The sequence below is a fragment of the Scylla paramamosain genome, chromosome 26 (genome assembly GCF_035594125.1).
Source record: "Scylla paramamosain isolate STU-SP2022 chromosome 26, ASM3559412v1, whole genome shotgun sequence".
NCBI lineage: Eukaryota > Metazoa > Arthropoda > Malacostraca > Decapoda > Portunidae > Scylla > Scylla paramamosain.
In genome coordinates this window covers 7,410,001-7,430,000 of record NC_087176.1, presented here as the reverse complement: position 1 = coordinate 7,430,000, position 20,000 = coordinate 7,410,001, and the positions used below count along the sequence as shown (strand labels likewise).

Genomic DNA, 20,000 nt, shown 5'->3' with positions numbered 1-20,000 from the left:
CGGGAAGTTTCGAGTCGTGTTTTCCTTGTTTCAACGCACCGTGAGACAGCAGAGCACCATCACATCACATATAGCGTTTTTTTTTTTTTTTTTTTTCTCCGTAACTCGACAAAAGCATGGCGTGTTTGTAACTTTCTTTCATTCGTTGTTTCTTACACGCTCTCACTTCACAATGTTATGGTGTCTGTAATCTTGTTGTTTCTGCGCATAGGTCCGTATTCTGAAACGCTTTGCTTTCTCACCTCGACAGTTTTCAAAGGCCACAGAAATGATTAGCCGTGTTCTCAAGAGTGTTTGTCCTGTTAATAATGCAGTAATCTTGTTAATCTTTCACTAGAACCATAAAAACACTTAAAAACTCGTATAACTTCAACTAGAGCTTTTTCAAACAGTTTTTCCGTTAATAACGCAGAAATCTTGTTACTCTGTCACTACAGCTGTAAAATCCATAAAAGACCCGTGTAACTTAAATTAGAGCCTTTCCAAAGAGTGTTTCTTCTGTTAATGATGTAGAAATTATGTTAATCTGTCACTACAACTATAAAAAAAACCCGTGCAACTTCACTAAAGCCTTTTGAAAGAGTGTTTCTTCCGTTAACAATGTAGAAATCATGTTAGTTTTTCGCTACAACTATAAAAAAGAAAGAAAAAAATGATAAATAAATAAATAAATATATATATATATATATATATATATATATATATATATATATATATATATATATATATATATATATATATATATATATATATATATATATATATATATATATATATATATATATATATATGTAAATTAAAATAAACAAATAAAAAATCCGTGTGCCATCAACTAAAGACCTTTGAAAGTAATCAAGGTTTTAGAATATTATCAACAGTATGTAGCACCACAGTAACATTTCTTTGTTTAGTTTATTGTAGTTTTCTTCGTTCTACACATAGTAACCCCACTTCATAGTAACTTTTTTTTATTTTTTTCATTTTTATATCATTTTTCCACGTATTAACTAAGAAAAATATAGGTACATACATGTACCTATGTATATTTATATGTACGTGTTTCTAATTTTCTCTTCAATTCACTGTCACTATCAGGCACCCACACCCTGCCGTCACTGTCACCATCACACCCACGTCTCCCTCGTCACCTTACTTCACATCACTATCGGGGTGGACGTGTCGGGCACTCACACCCTGCCGTCACTGTCATCATTACACCCACTTCTCCCTCCTCACCTTACTTCACATCACTATCGGGGTGGACGTGTCGGGCACTCACACCCTGCCGTCACTGTCAACATCACACCCACGTCTCCCTCCTCACCTTACTTCACATCACTATCGGGGTGGACGTGTCGGAAGCCAAGCGTGGGCGGTTCTCTTCATCTGCTGAAGGAACATCCTTTAAGATCCCGGTATCCTGGTGACATCCTCTCATTGATTGCAGAGGAACACGAGGCTGGTTCTCAGACACACAAGGTTCTGTCTTTCCTTTTTAACTGGGTGTAGTGCAAGGTCTGTGAGTTTCCTAGTGTGTTTTCGTGATTTGTAGTGGCAGTTTGGCAAGGGACGGCAGTGTTCTGGGCCTCCTTGTGTGTTACCGCGAATCAGCATTTCGTCTTATTAAATATTCTCCTCTAGCTGTCTTCAACCTCTCTCTCTCTCTCTCTCTCTCTCTCTCTCTCTCTCTCTCTCTCTCTCTCTCTCTCTCTCTCTCTCTCTCTCTCTCTCTCTCTCTCTCTCAATGCGTCTTACTATGTAAAGTTGTAAATTAAATCCATTATAATTAAGTAATAAAGGTAAACCGAATTGTAGTAAACATTACAAAAAAAAAACTATGCAATATTATAAACGAAGGAATATGTAACTATTGTCTTAATTTAGCTGTATATATCAATACTGACAATTTATAAAAGGGGTAACAGACTTCATGTGACGTTAAGTTCGGTAACAGGCTGAAAAAAGAACGTTTAGGAGCCACGGTCTTAAAGGGATCTAGCGAAAGTTAAGATTTTCAAGGTTATTTATTTATTTGTTTATTTATTTACTTTTTTCTCTTCATGTTTTGGTGGGGAGTGTTGAAGGGTGTTGAGATAAGATGCAGGAACGTTTCGTGAATAGCGTTCCTTGTTAAACAGTTAAGATACACTCGTGAACCTAATTAACTTACACTAGAGGCTGCTGACAATTACTGAGACAGGATGCAGAGACGTTGGTGAAAAGCGTTCTTGGTAAAACAGTGAAAAGACTCTCGCAAACCCAATTAAGATTTTCACTAGGGGTTAGTTAACGTTGTCGACATACGTAGGATGCAAAAACGTTTATGAATAGCGCTCCTTGTTAAAGTATCCATAAAAACACTTTCGAAACCCAAATTAACTTTCATTAGAGACATGTAGGATGGAGAAACGTTTATGAGTAGCATTCCTTTGTAAACCACACAGTCTTGGCCACAGTGACCGACAGCCTCCCCGCCAGCGCTGCGTAACAAGCCGGGCATTCTGTACACTTTAGAAATACTTGTCATTGGTGAGTACCTCGGAATGCTGTCAGGTATGAATTTGGAATAATGAAATAATAAATGCTGCCTGTGTATTTCGTGATCAGTCTTCCTAAGGCGCACCGCATGCACGGGTTGGAACGCAGCGTTGATGGGCGAGCTGCAAATCATGGTGAAATCTACAGCCTCGTGACAAGACTGCGTAGTTTATCAAGGAATGCTCGCCACAAACGTTTCTGCATCCTGTCTCAACAAGTGTTAACAGCCTGTAGTAGAAATTCGTTGTGTTTTGAAGGGTTTTTCTTGATGCCAGAGATAGATCAACAAGGAACGCTATTCACAAATGTTTCTGCGTCCTGTCTCAACAAGATCCAGTGGAGATTTATTGAACCTTCACGAATATTTCTTGAAGCTAATGATTGCTCAACAAGGATCTAGTGGAAGTCATTTGAAATTTCAAGGTTGTTATATATATATATATATATATATATATATATATATATATATATATATATATATATATATATATATATATATATATATATATATATATATATATATATATATATATATATATATATATATATATATATATATATATATATATATATATATATATATATATAATGTGAATGTTTGTTTAGCAGGAGATAATTGTATATAACCATGACTGTTCCTGCACCTACCCGGCAACTATAAGCAGAGTCCAGTGGAATTCAATTGAATTTTTAAGGACATTTCGTGGTAGTAATAACAGCTCAACAAGGAATAAGATTATCAAACGTTTCCTCCCCCCACCTTTCAGCAGGATGTAACGTAAGTCGTGTGGCATTTCAAGGGTGTGTGTGTGTGTGTGTGTGTGTGTGTGTGTGTGTGTGTGTGTGTGATACTAATAATACATCGACAAGGAACTAGAATAACAAACATTTCCTCGAGACTTCCGTTGAGAGAATCTAGTGAAAAAAAAAAAGGGGGGAAAAAAAGACTTGAAGTAACTGGTAACATACGGAATGAGGAATAAATAGTGGAGGGGGTTGGGGGGTTTGGGAGTTACGCACTGCCGAGACACGGAATGTTGACGAGTGTAGAAGCACCGGGGAACCCTTGATTACCCCTGGGCGTCCTTGGAAATACCTTGGGAACCCCTTGGGAACCCCTTGGGAACTCCTTTTAATTACCGTGAGCAAAGAATGCGGATGACACTTTTTGCCTAAAACATCACAAAAAGAAGGAAACAGATGAAGACAATAAAAAAAAAAGACAAGAGAAAGAAAAAAAGAACGATTGTGGATACTATTGTGTGTGTGTGTGTGTGTGTGTGTGTGTGTGTGTGTCCTTGAAATTCTTACTAGAATTACGAGAGAGAGAGAGAGAGAGAGAGAGAGAGAGAGAGAGAGAGAGAGAGAGAGAGAGAGAGAGAGAGAGAGAGAGAGAGAGAGAGAGAATCAAAGCTGAGTTCGGTAGAGGAAGTGTTTTATTTCCTCAAGAGAGAGAGAGAGAGAGAGAGAGAGAGAGAGAGAGAGAGAGAGAGAGAGAGAGAGAGAGAGAGAGAGAGAGAGAGAGAGAGAGAGAGAGAGCAATCTTCTCCCCATCACGGAGGAAAGAAGGGAGAAAAGGAGGCAGGAAATGTGGAAAGAAATAGAGATAAAAGAAAGAGAAGAGAGAAAATAATCATGTTTATTATTATTATTACGTTATTAATATTTATTGTCACTGATTTATTGTTATTTCGTTATAGAAAACATTAATTGCTATCGATTTAAATTCACTTCGTTATAAAAAATAGGAAAACAACAGTACATATTAACTTTGTCGTGCGTAAGTGTATTGTTTTCTTCTTCTTCTTCTTCTTCTTCTTCTTCTTCTTCTTCTTCTTCTTCTTCTTCTTCTTCGTCTTCTTCTTCTTCTTCTTATTATTATTAGTAGTAGTAGTAGTAGTAGTAGTTGTAGTAGTAGTAATAGTAGTAGTAGTAGTAGTAGTACTGTTATTTTGTTATTCACTCTATCGCTTCAATTTCTGTAATAAATAAACAAATAACTAACTAACTAACTAAATACAAATTATATGTAAAGTAAAACAAAGGAAAGAAAACACGAATAAAGAAAAATGGAAGTTTTTTTTTTTTTTTTTTTTATTTCTTTCTTCTATCTCTCTTTTATGTCTTTCTCTTATGTGTTCGTTTCCTTCTCTCTCCATGAAGAGAATCCGCTCCGTGGAATTTCCTTTAACGGGTCTGTCCCCTCCCTTACGTTGGGTTGGGTTGGGTTAAGTGAGGTTAGATCAGGTGAGGTCAGATGAGTTCAGGCGAAATTAGGTTAGGTTAGGTCAGGATAGGTTAGGCCTGTGTTACCTTGGTTTGGTTCACTTGCCTGTGTTAGGTCAGGTTAGGTTAGGCCTATGTTACCTTGCTTTGGTTCACTCGCCTGTGTTAGGTCAGGTTAGGTCAGGCCTATGTTACCTTGCTTTGGTTCACTCGCCTGTGTTAGGTCAGGTTAGGTCAGGCATGTGTTACTTTGGTTTGGTTCACTTCCCTGTGCTTAACTGGCTTATCTCAGGTCAGGCGAGTTCACAGCACCCACCTGAGCCAGTTTTTGTGACACGTCCCTGGGAATAATTACACTTTCAGCAGGTGTCTACCGTCCCCCCCGTCCCCCTAGCTTAAGTACGAACATACAGGCAGACAGACAGCCAGGTTTTCAATACAGAAGAGATAGATCGAGAGACGGACAATTTTTTTTTTCTTTTTCATACAGAGGTAGATACGAGTGGAGAACACACACACACACACACACACACACACACACACACACACACACACACACACACACACACACACACACACACACACACACACACACACACACACACACACACACAGACGGAGAGAAGCAAAGACGGACAGACACACAGACTGACCGCTTTGTCCTCTGTCCCCGGGCATAATCAACTTGAATAATCATACACACGTGCACACACACACATGCGCACACACACACACACACACACACACACACACACACACACACACACACACACACACACACACACACACACACACACACACACACACACACACACACACACACACACACACACACACGAAAGTCTCTCATTAAAATTGATGGTGATGTTTTGAGTATGTCTAAATAATTCTCTCTCTCTCTCTCTCTCTCTCTCTCTCTCTCTCTCTCTCTCTCTCTCTCTCTCTCTCTCTCTCTCTCTCTCTCTCTCTCTCTCTCTCTCTCTCTCTCTCTCAGAACCGTTTCACACATTTTCTGAAACAGTCACAACGCAGTAACCTCCTCCTCCTCCTCCTCCTCCTCCTCCTCCTCCTCCTCCTCCTCCTCCTCCTCCTCCTCCTCCTTCTCCTCCTCCTCTTCCCCTCTTCCTTATCTGCATTCTTCTATTTCCCCTCGTTTAGTGCACGCGCGCACACACACACACACACACACACACACACACACACACACACACACACACACACACACACACACACACACACACACACACACACACACACACTATAAAGCAGAGAGTGTTCGATGTCTTTGTTCCTTCACGTGAGGGAGGAGGAGGAGGAGGAGGAGGAGGAGGTAGAGGAGGAGGAGGAAGAGGAGGAGGAAGAGTTGAGGGTGATAAGGAAATGTTTTGGGGAGAGAGAGAGAGAGAGAGAGAGAGAGAGAGAGAGAGAGAGAGAGAGAGAGAGAGAGAGAGAGAGAGAGAGAGAGAGAGAGAGAGTGAAGAGGAGGCAGTTCGGAGGATAGAAGAGGAGGAGGAGGAGAAGAAGAAAGTCATGGGTGAGGAAGGATGACCTAGGAAGATCAGGGAAGGAGGAAGGAAGGTTAGGGATGTTTAGGAGAGGAGGAGGAGGAGAAGGTTCTGGAAGGAGGAAGGAGAAGGATGAACAAATATTTGGAAGTTTTGAGGAAAAGAAAGGAAAGGAAGAATTTGGATGGTTATAAATGGAAGGAATTATGGGAGGAAGGGTCTGGAAGGTCGAAGAAGTAAAGCTGGATGGAAGAAAAGTTAGGAAGTGTCTGGAAGGCTGGAAGGTCGTGGGGGGAGGTTAAGGTCAGGCTGGCGTTCCCATAACAGTGACAGACAAAGGAATATCCGGGGAGAGATTGGGTGAGAGAGAGAGAGAGAGAGAGAGAGAGAGAGAGAGAGAGAGAGAGAGAGAGAGAGAGAGAGAGAGAGAGAGAGAGAGCTCCAAAGTTTATCAGTGAACGGGATGAAAGATTGAAGAAACCAGTTAATTCTTGCTTTAGTGAGGTGGACAGAATATGATGGAAGAGGTGCAGAGAAAGCGAAAGAAATGAGAGAATTAAGACACTAGTCAACTCTTGCATTAATTAACATGGACAGAAGCGTAAAAGGAAGAAAACGGAGACAGGGTATGTTGCAAAGTTTACCAGAGAACGGAGTGAAAGAATAGAGACACGAGTGATCCTGTACAGCAGCGTGTTTGGCCACCCAACTGTTTATACACAAACAGTTGGATCAGTATGACACATTGGCACAGCTTGTTTGGCACTGTATTCTAATGTATGGCACTACAGAGAGTTGCTAAGTGTGTGTCACAAAGGAGTTTACTGTTGCGTTTGATGGCGAGGCTGGCAAGAGCAGAGTAGAGGCTGGGACAAGGAGGGTTTGACGTGACGTTATAATTATGACGTGTGACCTCCACTCTCGTCTTCCCCTCCTTCCCTGTCTGCCTCCCCCTACTACACCCGTACTTACAGATCATATTTACATCACGTTGTCTGCTCGGCTCTTACCAGTTTCTCCTTCAGAGCCAAGAGGCACTATGAGCCTGAAATGTATAGTGGTGTCTGTATTCTTTGTCCCCACTTCTGTAGTAAACTGGAATTCTGCTGTTCCTGTTTCTCTTCCTTTTACTACTCTAGGAATTTGAATTAATGCAAGAGTTGTTTAGTATCATAATTCTTTCACTCTTGCATTATCAAAATGAGCGGAGTAAGGGGGAGGGAAAGAAGGAAGTGGTGTGCGGCGGAGCATTTCACAGAACGTCGTGCCCATGTCATCGCTATTGTGAAGAGACGGAGCCAGCCAGAGCAGCCAGACTGAGGGAGAGATGACTCAGGAGTGTGGGCCTGGCACTCGCATTAAATGTCCCCTCACACTCAGTCCAGTTTACTACGAAGGTCAGAGATGATTAGTCGGATTCTCAAGTATGTTTGTATATCTCGCTTATGACAGATTTCTTGTGAAACTCTCAGATGAATAATGCAAACATTCTTCAGAACCGTAATGGCCTGTTTGACCATTACAGAAATCGTGAACACACCCTTGACCGCCCTAGTAACTTCCCCTACAGCCCATTAATGACCACTACAGTGATGGAAACATCTTTCAAAACCCTAATGACTTCAAGTTGATAAACTGCCACTAGTCATGAAAATCCACTTGAAAAGGTTAATTGCTTTCACGAGAATCTGTTTAATTAACATTAGTGGCGAAAAAGAAAACCCCAATAACTTGCACTACACCCTGTTAAACTATCACTGAAATCTTGAAAACATCCTTGAAAACTCCAATAACTTGCACTACAGCCTGTTAACCTATCACTGGAATCAAGAAAATACCAAGGAAAGCCCCAGTGAATTTGACTAGAACCTGTTAACAGTTGAAACACCTCAACCAATACGTTTAGGGACATTAAACCTGTTTGACTGCAACAACTTAGAACATAAGAACATAAGAAATAAGGGAAGCTGCAAGAAGCGGCCAGGCTTACACGTGGCAGTCCCTATATGAATATACCTGCCTATTTCCATCTATTATCCCCATCCATAAACCCATCTAATCTTCTGTTAAAGCTCCCTAATGTCCTAGCACTAACAACATGATTACTGAGTTCGTTCCACTCATCTACACTTCTCAGCTTGCTATATTAGTCTTGTATAGGATGAGACGAGGATTTTGAAAAGCTACACTCGACGAAAAAAAAAAAAAAAAAAAAAACAAGGAAAACATGCAAGCGGAGAGTGAGACAGGCTTGTCTGTGGCTACCCCTAGTGGGACCAACCGAAAGAAGACACTCGGCAAAAAAAATCGAATATTTAGTCATGATTTTTGGTTCCTGTAGTTACATTTTTTATGTATAAAATTGCTAAAATAGAATTACATATGCCATTGATAGTCAGACGATCAAAGGATATAAACTTTATCCAGCTTGAACTCACTACTACTCGACCCATCCTCATGTCAGTACTCAGGACAGGAAGAGGAATAATGGGTTGAAGCTTGATGAAATTAGATTAAATAAAAAGAGATAGGGAGGAATTCCTTATCGGATAGTGTGGTTGAGGAACAGAATGAACTCACTAATCAGGTTGTTAGTGCAGAGTCAATAGGAAGCTTTGAAAGAGGATTAGACAAATGTATGCATAGGGAACAGGTGGAAACAGGTAGGCATGTTTTATACAGGGACTGCCACGTGTAGGCCTGATGTCTCCTCTTTTTTTTTCTTTTTTTTTATTCAAACAATACATGGAAGATAACATAACTATTTAAAAAGAAGTTATGGTCGGCAGGTAAAAATGATCACCGCCCATTGTAATTAATCTAAAAGCCACACCCAGCTGTGACCACGGGACGGCTTTGTGAGAGACGGGGTCACTGCACCGTCACTGTCAGACATCCTCACATCCCTTGTCCTTTCACCACCCTTTGTTTTCTTACGTCCTAACCTCACCAGCGAATCAAACTGAAGCAGAGGCGAAACAGGAAGTGCCAGACATTACCATGCACTTTTGTTCCTCGTGTGCTCTCTCTCTCTCTCTCTCTCTCTCTCTCTCTCTCTCTCTCTCTCTCTCTCTCTCTCTCTCTCTCTCTCTCTCTCTCTCTGTCACAATGGCATCGGTGTCCATGGAAGAGAGAGAGAGAGAGAGAGAGAGAGAGAGAGAGAGAGAGAGAGAGAGAGAGAGAGAGAGAGACAATCCATCCATTCATTACAATTTGAAGTTCACGTTCAAATGTTTACAATCATTCCGCTTCCAATTAAAAGATGAAATTGCATGATAGATTTTGTGTGTTGCCTCCGCCATTCATCCCCCCCCTTCCCTCCTCCCCTCCATTCCTCAACTCCCTCAGCCCTTCATCCCCTTCCTTCCCCTCCTCCCCTCCATTCCCCAACCCCTTCACCATTTCATCCCCTCCCTACCCCCTCCTCCCTTCCATTCCCCAACCCCCTTCCCCTCTTCTCCCCATCACTCTTCCCCCATCAAAAAACCCAGTCTTCCCTCTCCTACTCCCCCTTCTTCCTCTTCCCCTCTCCTCCCTTCCATTGCCCAAACCCCTTTTCATCCTGTCTTCCCCACTACTCTCATTTCAAACCCCATTTCAGTTTCCCATTCCTTCCCATCCTCCATTCCCACTCCTAACATTATTCCCCCCATTACGAAGATACAGCCAAGATGCAATACAAATGAAGTATTTTTAGTAATGGGACTGTTTACCACGGGAACAAATTGCTAGCATGGGTTGTTAACACGAACACCATAGGGAGTTTCAAAGCCAGATCAGATAAGTATTTGAGAGGAAGAGGTCAGTACTAACAAGGAATAAGTCTAACTTCTGATTGGCTTTTTTTTTTTTATAGGTGTGGCAAAACATCCGCCCAGTGGCAATATAGTGCAGTGTATTCTCTCTCTCTCTCTCTCTCTCTCTCTCTTTGTTGCAAGGTACAGTCGCGGTCATAAGATGTGTCCTGTCTCGGCGCCATGATGAATCGTAACCAGCTCAGATCCTGGCGCAGCAGGGCACAGCTTATGACCGCGACTGTATGTGGTGATCTGTGTCTGTTTTGCTGCCGACAAGTGAGAATGAGAGGTGGGCGGGGAAAGACCCTTATTCTGTATTATCCTGTTCTTCCGCACGTTGTTCACTAGTACCAATAAACAGATTAACAAATGGCCTCATGAGAGAGCAGGACGCTTAATTAACAAGAATTCTACATTATTAACGAAGTACTTGTGAGAAACCGGTGTGGCAGGATGAAATGTCCCGGCAGTCAGGGCGCCCAACTTATCGTACAGACACTTATTCGTGGAGCGGATGCGGCCAGCGATGAGGACTGAGGTCCGTCTATCAGAGCGTCGTAGGGGGAGGTTGTATGAAAGCAGGTGATTTGAGTATGGTGAACTGTGACATTCTGGATCACTCTTCACGATGTCTCGTATGAAGTCCGAAGTAGCTATACATTATCCCAATGCTCCAAAAGTTATGTTAACGCCAATAATAGTGTATGGCGAATATTAACACGTTACAAGATCATTGAGTAACAAACATTTTGATATTATAAAGGCGGGTTTACACGGGGCTGTTTTTCCAACCGGCTGGTTCCAGCCACCCGGACCAGCTGGCAGGTTTCAGCCGAAAACATTCACACACACACACACACACACACACAGAGAGAGAGAGAGAGAGAGAGAGAGAGAGAGAGAGAGAGAGAGAGAGAAACATTCATTTTTATAATGATAGTTGTTCTCATTTGACCGGGAAGGCAGCCGATCAGACGGACAAAGCGGTTTACCTTTCCTATTCATGAAAGTCTAAACCTAACCCTACCTAATTCTAACCTAGAACATAAGAACATAAGAAATAAGGGAAGCTGCAAAAGCGACCAGGCTTACACGTGGCAGTCCCTGTATGAAATATACCTACTTATTTCCGCTTATCATCCCCATCCATGAACCCGTCTAATCTTCTCTTAAGTTCCCCAATGTCCTAGCACTAACAAAATGATTACCGAGTCCGTTCCACTCATCTACCACTCTATTTGAGAACCAATTTCTTCCTATCTCCTTCCTAGACCTTTTTTTTTTTTTCAAGTTTGAACCCGTTATTTCTTGTTCAATGCTAACTTATCCCAGCCTAAACCAGTCTATCGTGTTCAAGAGTGATTGGCAACTACTCTTCCAGGCTTCGGAAATATGCTTCGGGCGCCGGCGGGCTGCAAGTGAGTGATGCCACGTACGTCTGGTAACGAACACAGCATCCGGACACCCGAGACATTTCATTCTACCGCATTCTGCCACCACTGGTGAGAGACGAAAACTCCATCACTGTCAGGCGGTCAGTGGTCACGGCGCAGTATAGTGTTGAGGGTGAATGGCGCAACTGGCAGCATTATCTTGTTATACGTTTTACAATCGAGTGACATTATACTGCCTTAGTTGCAAGTTGGTTGCTAGTTCATTAGTTAGTTACGTGGGTGTCTGTCATCTCCCCTCACCCCCCCTTCTCTCTCTCTCTCTCTCTCTCTCTCTCTCTCTCTCTCTCTCTCTCTCTCTCTCTCTCTCTCTCTCTCTCTCTCTCTCTCTCTCTAAGCATTCAGGACAGTTTACACACACACACACACACACACATGGAGATTAGTTAAAGGTGATTAGTGGGGTCTGTGGGTTAGAGAGAGAGAGAGAGAGTTCGTCAATCATATCCTCCTCCCGCCAGTTTCATTTACAAAGGTCACAAATTATTAACCTTGCCTCTCCTAGTAACTGCGGATGAGGGCCTTTAACAATCTATCACTGGAAGTTCAAAGACGTCAGCATATTTCTAGGGGCTGGCTGACGTACGCACAAGGAATCAGATGAGCCAGGCAGTGCGGGTCGGAGTGGGGAAGGGGAGAGGGAGGTGTGAAGGTGTTGTAAGAGCTTTTTGTTGCGTTCATGGTCTCGTGTGGATTTCCTTGAGCAAGTGCATTTGCCGAATTGTGGTGAAACTACTATTGCCCCCCCCCCCCCTCTCTCTCTATCGTGGTGAAACTTCTTCCTCCCTCCCCTTCTCTCTCCCTCTCTCTCGCTTGACGTGTGTGTCTGTGTGTGGCGCATGAGAAAGAGAGTGGGTTTTCCTTTTTCTACTCTCTTTTATTCTCTCATTTCGCTGTTCTTTCCTTGTTCCCTCCCCCCCCCCACACACACACACACTTATTCGTTTGTAATAAGCTCTCTACATAGATAGATAGATAGATAGATAGATAGATAGATAGATAGATAGATAGATAGATAACAGATACTTAAAATAAGGCGACTACAAGAACACACGCAAAGTCTTCAGAGATTTACAAGAGTTATACCTAATATGTGAACGTTTTCTGCTTCGCTGCGTGCGGTGCCGAGGGATGACTTACGCAGAGTACATCCCCTCTCATTATTTCAGATCCGTGCTTTCTTATGTTATTCACTTATTCCCTTCAGCATGATTTCCTCAGGCTTCCAAGAGGGTATGGTAAGTTTCCATGTGCGTTTGTTTCCTATAGTAATGCTGAGTACTTTCTAAACTGTCGCTAGTGATGAAAATACTTGAAAATTCCATTAACTTTCTCTAGTGCTCGTTCAACTATGAGGTCATGAAAAAACCCTTGAGAACCCCAGTCATCTCTACTATAGCTGGTTAAATGATCACTGTGGTCATGAAACGCTTAAGAAAAAAATGATAACTTCCATGACAGTTTGATTACAGGTTTGTGAATATATTTTATTGTATTAAGTTTCCTATTCTTTTTTATTCCTTCCATTACCCATCATCCCTGATTCTCTTCTTCCTTTATCGTGATGAAATGTTTTCTATGTAAAGGAATGTTTTGTGTGTGTGTGTGTGTGTGTGTGTGTGGGTGTGTGTGTGTGTGTTATTGTTTTCTATTTGTATTTCTTTCCTCTTGAAAATCATGTTATTTATTTATTTATTTATTTATTTGTATTTAAGGATGAAACGTTACAGTGTTGCTTGACGCGAGTGTTTCCGTGCGGTGCATTGTTGGTGCCACTTACATTCGTCTTGGCTTCTCGAATATGCCAGATTCTTTCTCAAACTTCTGAACATTTGATAATGTTTGTATGTGTCATGTATCACGTGTGTGCGTGTGTGTACGTGTTACTGCTAGCATCCTCCGTTGAGGTGAGCGGTGACGCAGGCACCGAGCGGCCCTCTAATCTCGCCCCTCGCTCTTCAGGGCCACCCCCAGCCAGGATCCGCTCTCTGTCTCGCTGGCAGTCAGAAGAAGCGAGTACAGTATGTGCTGTATATATATATGTGGACGAGCGGAAAGTGACCCGGGGGGGCTTTTTTTTCCTCATTAAAGTGGAGCATGGAAGTTTCGTGACGTGGCGACAACATAGTAACAATGAGTGTGTTTCATAGCGGCAAGCTACTTTTTTTCCTGGAGTGGAAGTGCTCGATATATATATATATAGCACGGTAGCGGCGGGTTGCAGGGCCACTCGAGCGCGGTCCCTCTGCGCCACGCCACGCCAGGCAACGCTCACCACAACCCCGCATGGACCGCCACAACCTGCCGTCTCACACCCCGCGTGGCCCACGCTACGGCAGCAGCCTTCTGCACCAGGACCAGCTAGACTACTGCAGCGGGCAGGAGTCCGTGGTGCCCGAGTGGCCAGAGGTGCACTCGCCCTACAGCGCAGAGCAACATGATCCCGGCAGTGATGCCCTGTGGCTGCCCCTCAGAGAGTCTAACCGCGGGGCACCCTCCTTCCACCACGCCCGCGATAGGGACTCCCTCCACGAGGTGCCTGCGCCCTTTGACCAGATGACGTCCGCCTTCCCCCTCCACCAACGCCGAGTCGTCCCGTAGGAACCGCCGCGGGGCCACCAATAGGAGACGTTCCAGGGAGATGGAGCGAGACCTGAAGGCGCAGCTGGAGAGACTGAAGCAGGAGCACGAGGCGCTGGCGGCGGAGAAGGTGAGGTTGCAGCAGGTGACCACCCTCATGGAGCAAGAGGTGCAGCGCCGCAGGGAGGCCGAGCAGATGATGCTGGCGCGCGGCGCTGCCGACGCTGGCGGCGACCCATTCCAGTGAATGGTGCTGAAGCCAGCAGCCCTCCCCAGTGACGCTGATGCCAACAGTTCACCCCGCCCCTGCCTCCCCCAAATTGACGCTCACTCTGTTCCGTGCTGACTTGTAGTGACTCGCGCCCACCGTACGCTAACGTTGACACTGACTGCAATCCCTTATGCTCACGCTGACACCATCTCCTTATGCTGACCTTAATGCTGACGCTCGTCGCTTAAATGTATATACTGAGGCTGACGCCAGCACCACACGCTGACGCTGACACCGGCCCGTGTGCTGACGGCGACGCGGTCGGTTATCATCTCAGGACTATTTTTATACATTAATTGTAGTCTAGATATCTATTATGTATGTATTAAACTTGTAATTTTGTGTGTGTGTGTGTGTGTGTGTGTGTGTGTGTGTGTGTGTGTGTGTGTGTGTTTATGTGTATCGTGGAATAATAATATACATAAAGAGTTATCCCTCAAGTTTTTACTTTCTGGTGAGAGGAGTGAGGGAGTGTGTGAGAGCGATAATGCAGTAAGAAGTGGTGCCTTTGCCATGTGCTGAACAGACACACAGCGGGCAGTGCTGGGCCAAAGCGGCGACGGATGAACAAGGCCGACCACACCACGCCACTTCTTTACCAGACGAGTGGAGTGACCGCGGCAGGACCAGACACCTTGAGACGCCACCACGCAGAGCACGTCACTCACGAAACTGTGGCTTCGCTGTGTGGCAGAGGAGTTAGGCACAGAAAAGAAAGACATGAGACAGAAGGAAAAACATAAGACATAGAAAAGAAAGGCAGGAGACACAGAAAAGAAAGACATGAGACAGAAAGAAAGACATAAGACACAGAAAAGAAAGGCAGGAGACACAGAAAAGAAATGCAGGAGACACAGAAAAGAAAGGTATGAGACAGAAAAGAAAAGCAGGAAACACAGAAAATAAAGGCAGGAGACACAAAGACATGAGACACAGAAAAGAAAGACAGGACACAGAAAAGAAAGGCAGGAGACACAGAAAAGAACGGCATGAGACACAGAAAAGAAAGGCAGGAGACACAGAAAAGAAAAGCAGGAGACACAAAGACATGAGACACAGAAAAGAAAGACAGGACACAGAAAAGAAAGGCATGAGACACAAAAAAGAAAAGCTTGAGACACAGAAAAATAAGCTTGAGACACAGAAAAGAAAGGCGGAAGACACAAAAAGGGATGAGACAGAAAAGAAAGGAAGGAGACACAGAATAGAAAGCCATGAGACACAGAAAAGACATGAGCCACAGAAAGAGAAGCTTGATACACAGAAAAGAAAAGCATGAGACACAGAAAGGCATGAGACACAGAAAAGAAAGGCATGAGACACAGAAAAGAAAGGCATGAGACAGAAAAGAAAGGCATGAGACACAGAAAGGCATGAGACACAAAAAAGAAAGGCATGAGACACAGAAAAGAAAGGCATGAGACACAAAAAAGAAAGGCATGAGACACAGAAAAGAAAGGCAGGAGACACAGAAAAGAAAGGCATGAGACACAGAAAAGAAAGGCAGGAGACGCAGAAAAGGCATGAGACACAGAAAGAGAAGCTTAAGACACAAAGTCACATAGAAAGATATGGAACAAAGACAAAAACAAAGCCATGACATAGAAAAAAGAATCCAGGATATGATAAGTGGACCGTTAAGGAGGAGATGGAGTGGTGAGGGAATCAAGTGAGATGAGGCAGGCTGGCAAGGACAGGAGGGAGTCTTGCAAGTGTCAGGTTCCACATGAGGTCAGAGTAATCAGCCCAGCGTGAACTGACTCGAGAGGACAAAGAGAACCCAGGCCAGCAGTGAACTGACTCGAGAGAACCCAAGCCAGACCTCCACATCGTCTGCTGGAGTGAACGCAGGGGGACACTGCAGAATGAACGGCAAGGAACACTATATATTCTGTATCTCTAATCGTAAAACACAATGAGATGAACAATAACACTTTAACGATTCCTGGGACCTTGTGACGCCAAAGTTGGCATAGAGGCAACAAGCAAGATGAGAACGCTGACGTGGACGGGATGCACTGCAGAGGGCGCTGACGAAGGAGAGCATCACGCTAGACAAGGGAGCACTAAAGACATGAAAACGACAGGGTGCTACTGAAGGTGATGATGGAGAACAGGAAACAGTGAGATAACTTGAAGCATGCGGATACTGAGAAGGGAGAGAGAGAGAGAGAGAGAGAGAGAGAGAGAGAGAGAGAGAGAGAGAGAGAGAGAGAGAGAGAGGGGCGTTCTGACAAGATTCTTAGGACTTATGTACTGTACTCGTACATAGCTGGTGCAGTCATGAGAAAGTGTGAAATGAACCCACAAGAGACATAGTGACGGACTGAAGGGCAAAGCATCAGAAACTGTGGTAATGTGAATAGGAAGAAAATGGTGTTATGAGGACTGCAAGACGAAGGCATGCAAGTTCAGTTATGAGGAAGTGTGAATTGAACCCACAAGAGACAGTGATGGACTGAAGGGCAAAGTGTCAGAAACTGCAGCTCGGGAGTGTGAATAGTAAGCACGTGGTATTATGAGGACAACAGGACAAAGGCTCGTTGATGTCTCAAACACCCAATCAGCATCTTTCCCACCACTCTTGTCCATCCCATCCCATCCCACCGCTGCCACCAATGTGTAGGCGATGATTTAACGAGACCTGGTGAGGCTGGTGTTAATTGGTGATAAATTTAAGATAATGTACTATATTCTGAAACTCTTATGCGCTGCATCTCTACTTTCAGAAGGTTTTACCTGAAGTTACACCGTTTTAAGAGTTTTTTTTTTTTTTTTATGGTTGTGGTGACAGATTAGCAACACTTCTACATTACTGACTGGAAAAATATTCTTAAAATTAGGTTAATCATCTCTTTGATCTTGGGAAATAATCGTGGTGAAGTTACAAGGGTTTTTAACGGTATTTTTTACGGTCGTAATGACAGATTATCAACATTTGTACATTATTAGCAGGAGAAACACTCTTGACAAATCCAGCTAATCATCTATGTCAGTGGTTCCCAAACTGGGGGCCATGTAGCAGAATGTAGGGAGCCATAATCTAAGGATATGTATATAGTAAATCAAAGGTGTTTAGCGGGTAGGCAGCAAGTGGAGCGAAATTACAAGTTCAGTACAAATGGCTAGACTACATAGACAAATGGCTTTTCGGCACCTCCTACCATTTTCATCAACTTATTCCTGTGAGGCTGCATTCTCTCAACTACTCGACATTAAAACGAAATATTGCAACAGACTAAGTGAAACAAAACCATGAATCAAGAAGCTTGTTGATAATCTGCAACATCACCCATCACACTAAGTGGGGATGGGGATTCAAGTGAAGAAACATGAACCGGGCATGAATGTTCAGAAGCAAATAGTCTGGGAGGAGGTGGGTGTGTGGCCACTGAAGACCATGGTTGTGGCACTTAATTATGACTCCCTATGATTGCATTTCACTTCAAAATTATAAAGTCATCAGATTTGTCAGATTCAAAGATCAGATCATATGGCGTGGGATTAATACACTTTTAAACCAGTGGAATTTTGTTTTATTTTGTTTTTTGTTTGTTTACTGTTGAAACAGCTTTCCGCAACAATGCCATTTATTAATTAGTCTAAGTATAGACGTTTTTTTTTATGTGCATTATGTTATTTCTTGAGTACTGCTTCAGTAATTATATTGAACAACAAGGGCAAACTACAGATTTCTTTATTAATACTTAACAAAAGGAAAATAACAAATGGAATCAATAAAATTACCGGATTTGCTAGAATGGCTTTCATATGGACCTAACGAGTGCAGGACTAAAGTCACTGTAGTCATTGGTTATGCTAGGCAGTGGGTCATGGACAAGGATCATGTATGAAAAGTGGGTAATGACCTGAAAAAGTCTGGAAACCACTAATCTATGTGGTCTTGCAGAATACTCGCGGTGAGAGATAGAGATTAAAGCGTTTCAGAATACGGGTTTATAATATATGATACGGTTTTTAATGGGAGTTTTTTTTATATGATTTTAGTGGCAGATTAGCATGATTACACTATCAACAGGAGAAACACTCTTGAGAACCCGGCCAATAAGCTATGTGGCCTTGAAAAGCAGTCGTGTTAAGAGAGACCGGAGCATTTGTGATACGTGGCAGTGAGAGATGATAGATGGCTAAACGAGGCGAGGTCGCTTACTCCTTGCTCGCTGGCCAAACAAGAGTGGTATGCTTGTGTGAGTCACTTGCCATCCATCTCAGCAGTGTGGGGCTGATGGGCGCCATTCTTCCTCCACTAACCTTGCCAGCCACTATCACACACACACACACACACACACACACACACACACACACACACACACACACACACACACACACACACACACACACACACACACACAGCCAAACATACCCACAATCACACAAAACTTACCTGCTCTTCTATACTCACACTCAGATATACTAACACTCTCCTACGCCCACACTTGCCTGACGTATCCTCTTACTCTCCTCCCCCCCCCCCCACACACACACACACACACACTTTTCCTCCTAGTCACACCTCAACGTTTTCAGTATTCCTATTACACTTGGTCTCATCTTCCCATCAACCGCTTTGTTCTCCGCCCAATCAGACACAACCGTCACGTCACAGGTCTTGTTCTGTCATGTTCTGCCCCCCCCCCACCACCCTCACACCCAGGAACACAAGAACACAAAGGTTGGTGGAGGAAACCATCATGCCTTCACGGGGCAGTCCCTATATAAAACATGCCTTTCTATGTCCACCTGTCACCACCACTCATAAATTTATGTAATATATCGAAGCTTCTCTTAACCCAGCGCTAACAACCTGAGTGCTAAGTGTCTTCCCATCTCTTTGTTTAATCCAGCTTCATCAATTTTAAGATAGTTACTACTTGTCCTTTCTTGGCTTTGTATTATCCTTGTTGAGTTTATTACAGGGAACTAAAATTTTCTTGTGAAAACCAGTTTCTTCCTTTCTTTTTTTTTTTTTCTGTTTAAGTTAACTTTGACTACTGACCCTGACGGTTACGTCACCCTTGTCGAGCAAATTAAGCATATTGCAGTTAATTACCACTCCATATGAAAACCAGTTTGTACCTCTTTTTTCTGCTTTCTCTCTTATTTTATCAAGATTGAACCACAAATTTCTTGTTCTCTCCTGATTAGACATTGAGGACTTGGTATTCCACACTTGTGTATTTTAGTCACCCGTTGTTCGTCATATGCACCTGTCTTACCTCTTTTAAATCTGAATATAACAAGCTTGAACCAGTAACCTCTTGTGCTCTCCTCGTTATCTCTCTCTCTCTCTCTCTCCTCTCTCTCTCTCTCTCTCTCTCTCTCTCTCTCTCTCTCTCCTCTCTCTCCTCTCTCTCTCTCGCGCGCGCGCGCGCCGCGCCAGCTGCTCTTCTTGACCCACACCACCACCGCCACCACCACTGCTCTTCGCTCTCACGCACGGCCTCTCCCACACACGCCTCTCACCCACGCCTTCTCTCCCCCATCTCCCCCCTCGTGACATTGGGAGACACGGCACGTCCAAAAATAATGAATCTTTAAAAGAGAGAGAGAGAGAGAGAGAGAGAGAGAGAGAGAGAGAGAGAGAGAGAGAGACGCAATAATAATGTCGACT

At 43.4% G+C, this 20,000-nt stretch overlaps 2 protein-coding genes across 7 annotated transcripts in view; one reads left to right on the top strand and one right to left on the bottom strand.

Annotated features, from left to right (window-relative positions):
* The window catches only part of LOC135113672 (uncharacterized), a 128,708-nt gene extending 127,206 nt beyond the window's left edge, over positions 1-1,502 (bottom strand). Inside the window, exons 1-2 of one of the 6 annotated variants that reach the window (XM_064029129.1) lie at positions 1,325-1,502; positions 1-437 (exon numbers count right to left, since the gene is read on the bottom strand). The exon at positions 1-437 is cut by the window's left edge and continues 37 nt beyond it. The gene's annotated coding sequence lies outside the window, so the exon portion shown is untranslated. The remainder of the gene's footprint in view (positions 438-1,324) is intronic. The other 5 variants (XM_064029131.1, XM_064029130.1, XM_064029133.1 and 2 more) reach the window with 5 other exon arrangements.
* A 10,064-nt stretch (positions 1,503-11,566) lies between these two features.
* Positions 11,567-20,000, top strand: part of LOC135113664 (uncharacterized) — an 85,706-nt gene continuing 77,272 nt past the window's right edge. The window contains exon 1 of the mRNA XM_064029109.1: positions 11,567-12,755. The gene's annotated coding sequence lies outside the window, so the exon portion shown is untranslated. The remainder of the gene's footprint in view (positions 12,756-20,000) is intronic.